Source organism: Henckelia pumila, chromosome 4 (assembly GCF_033568475.1).
Source record: "Henckelia pumila isolate YLH828 chromosome 4, ASM3356847v2, whole genome shotgun sequence".
Taxonomy (NCBI): domain Eukaryota; kingdom Viridiplantae; phylum Streptophyta; class Magnoliopsida; order Lamiales; family Gesneriaceae; genus Henckelia; species Henckelia pumila.
This window is the reverse complement of record NC_133123.1, coordinates 165,959,427-165,963,174: the sequence shown is the minus strand read 5'-3', so window position 1 is coordinate 165,963,174 and position 3,748 is coordinate 165,959,427.

Here is a 3,748-nt window from a genome sequence, read left to right as displayed (position 1 = left end):
CCTAAAAATATTTAGGAGTATGCAATAGCTTAATTAAGGCTTTTAGAGCTTTATTGTTGATGCATGGATATTTGCATTGTAGTAGCAGTAGACTAGACTAGTAGGCTTGGAGTCTAGGTCATTGGAGCTAGGTTTGACCAGCAGTGTTAGAGGTACGTAAGTACTGACCGAGATAGCCGGCATGATATATTTGCTTATATGTTGCATGAGTATGTGCTTTATGTTTTATCATGTTTTAGCATGTTTTACCGCCTTAGCACATACATGATTTTACGTGTGACTGCATCCGGAGAGATGTGAGTCATTGACAGTCTCCATAGGGAACGATGATCACATTTTGGACTCGAGTCAGGTATGACAGTTTCCATATGAGGCTTGTATCCTGTTTTGGATTCGGGTCAGGATGGGGTTGGCTCAGCCCTGATATGGAATATACAAGTACCCCGCGGAGTAGCTCTCTAGCCGGTACTGTATATTCTCGGTGCCATGAGTAAGTGTTTTCACTTGAGTTTTAAATCATCTGTGTGTGCATATTTGTATTTATATCATTGCTTTGTATTGAGCATTCTAGCTCACGCCCCTGTGTTTGGGTATTCGTTTTGTACCTTGTGGCAGGGCAGGTTTAAGGCTGGATGGTTCAGGCGGCTCTCAGCAGGATTGAGCTTGGGGAGTGCGAGGTTGTAGAGGGTAGGGATTTATTTACCCTAAACCTTCGATTTGGTTGTATAACAGTATTTATACACTTGTGATAGCGTTGGTTGTATTCTGCTGATTGGATTTTTTGTATTTTAATTATCCGCACTTTACGCTTTAAGCTTTTATTGCGTGCGCTTTTACTATAACTCTGATTAGGTAGTGGATCCGGGTTGGGTCACTACAATGTACATGTCATCTAAAGTTTTGAATTTTGTATTTTGAAAAATGAAATGTGCGCGGTAAGTTAAGGATAAGACAAAATGTATATATATATATTATATATTAAAATAACAATAAGACGGTTGATTCCAAAGTCCAATGTCTGCATGCGACTGATCTTCCGACATCAGTGAGTGGCGTTTAGGATACGCCGTCAGGTCCGATAATTATGATTTGACTTTGAAGCATATCAGTGGTAATGAATAGGTGAGATTGATATCTGCCGATCTTTCACCTTCCTTGGGTTCCTATAAATACGTAATCAACAAATCAGTAGGGCATCAAAATATATGCATAAAATAGTTAAAGATAAGATGCCGGGTCAAGGCGAAGATTTGGCTATGGAGTTCAACGCTGCTTTGACCAGAGTTAGATATCGCGAGTATGAAGATATGTTGTTTGGCCAAGTTGTCGAGGAATGAGAGGTAGTTGAAGAGCTGCGTCTTTATCTTTCTGTTGTTCATCCACACGGTTCGATGGACTCTCAAAGGTACTATGCTGTCTAGATGCGGCATTATGAAAAGAAGTTGGGGTCGACTGATCGGGTGAAGATCTTTAGTCCTGAGGGCTTGTACTTGATCTTGCTCTATAAGGATCTTGAAGGACTAGAGCTTATTCGATTAGAGGACATTTGCTATGTTCGCTCTCATACTAGAGAGCTTACGTTGTTCATGCTCTCATGGAAGAATTCAGTAGAGAAAGAAATTGCTAAGGCAGTGTCAGCCTTTGAAGCTCTTATGTAATCAAATTATCCTGTAAAACTTATGTTAATATGAATGAAAATATTTTGCATATTTTATCTGAATTAGGACGATTCTCTATCGTAAAAGATACAAGTATCATATGCATTCATAAAAGAAATATTGTTATCACGCCTTTTCACGTAGCAGATTTTTGCATATTAAGAGTGATGTGACTAGAAGGCGGATGTTCATGAGTAAGAATTTTAGTCAATATAAGCTTAAAATAAAACAATAATCAGAAAAGTACGATGCAAAAAGTAACTGTTTCAAGCTTTCATTAAATGCCAGTGCACGAATATCGATAAAGTAGGCTTATCAAAGGTCTGTGCCAATATTTTGTAAAGATATAATTGACAGTTTAGTATAGGTGACTATTGACCTACTAGACCTTTAGCCTTCTGTTTTTCTCGCCTATAAATATTGTGCTTCAGGCAAGAGAGAAAACACAACTTAGTTTAATCAAAATAAAGAAAATCACGATGGATGAGTCTGATTTTGAGAGTAGAAAGACCAGGTATAGAAATAGAGTTATTGCAAGAGGCATGCATATCTTGTTTCTTCTGGAGGAGATATGTCGCAACCAACATACTGGTTTAGCTCTCATGCATCCACGCGTTGCTGAGGGGTTGCTGCGATGCAAACATACCTTGCGAACTCAGAGCACTCGAGTTGTGCTAAGGCCTTCTGCTGTGAGACTCTTGATGCTTTTGGAAGAGAGAGATGAAATGCAGAACATCTGCTTTGAAGATGATGTCTGCAATGGTCAAGGTTCACTCTCTCGCTGGATGATTGAGTGGAGTCGAGAGATGAGAAGAAGAATCTCTGCAGCTTACTTTTAATATAGACTCAGTAGGGGGTTAGTGTAAAATAAATACTTTATGAATCAATGCAATGGAATTATTTTAATGAAACACAGTATTCCCCCTAAACTCATGCTTATCTTAACTCAATTCAATTAAGCTAAGTACATTGCGAAAATAATAAAACTTAGCGTCCGGTAATGGCTTGGTGAATATATCTGTTGCCTGCTGGTCAGTAGATATGTAAATCATCTGAATCTCCTTCTATAGCACATGTTCTCTTATGAAATGATTTCGTACATCAATGTGCTTTGTTCTTGAATGCATCACGAGATTCTGAGTGATTGCAATTGCACTAGAGTTTTCGCAAAAGATGAGGGCTTCACTACATTGTATTCCATAGTCTCGAAGCTGTTGTTGCACCCATAGTATTTGAGCACAGCATCTGCCAGCTGCTAGATATTCTGCTTTGGATGTAGAAGTGGCAATTGATGTTTTCTTCTTACTGAACCATGAAATAAGTCTGTCTCCCAGAAATTGACAAGATCCACTAGTACTTTTTCTATCAATATTGCATCCTGCATAATCTGCATCTGAATAACCAACAAGATTAAATTCTGAATATTTGGAATACCAAAGACCCACGTTTGTAGTACCCTTAAGGTATTTAATAATCCGTTTAGTAGCTATATATTTAGATTGTTTTGGTGTTGCTTGAAACCTTGCACAAAGGAATACAACGAACATAATATCAAGCCTACTGGGCGTTAGGTAAAGTAGTGAACCTATGAGACCTCGATACCTTGTTACCTCAACTGGTGCTCCTTGTGAGGACCTCGGGTTGCTAATCTCATCTTAGGGAAAATAAAGATTAATGAAAAATTAATCAAGTCAAGTAAAAACATAATCAAACCAAGAGCTAAATTTTTTTATATTTTTAAAAAATAGGCCCTACGCTCGATCGGACCAACTTATGCGATCGAGCGTACACAAAATATGAAATTCTCTGTTTTTCAATCTCGAGCTGCACTCGATCGCACGAACTTACGCGCTCGAGCGAGCTCCAAATACCCAATTCTCTGTTTTTGAAAATACTAGTCGTGCTCGATCGGACGAGTACATGCGCTCAAGCGGGCTTCAATCCGAAAATTCTGCAGAAATATTTTTACTGTCAAGGCATGGTCAATCAATCCAAATCGTCTCAAATAAATATAAAACATGATTGAATAATTCCCAAATATGTATATTTACATATATGAAGTCTCAAGCATCAATCCATGCATTCATTAC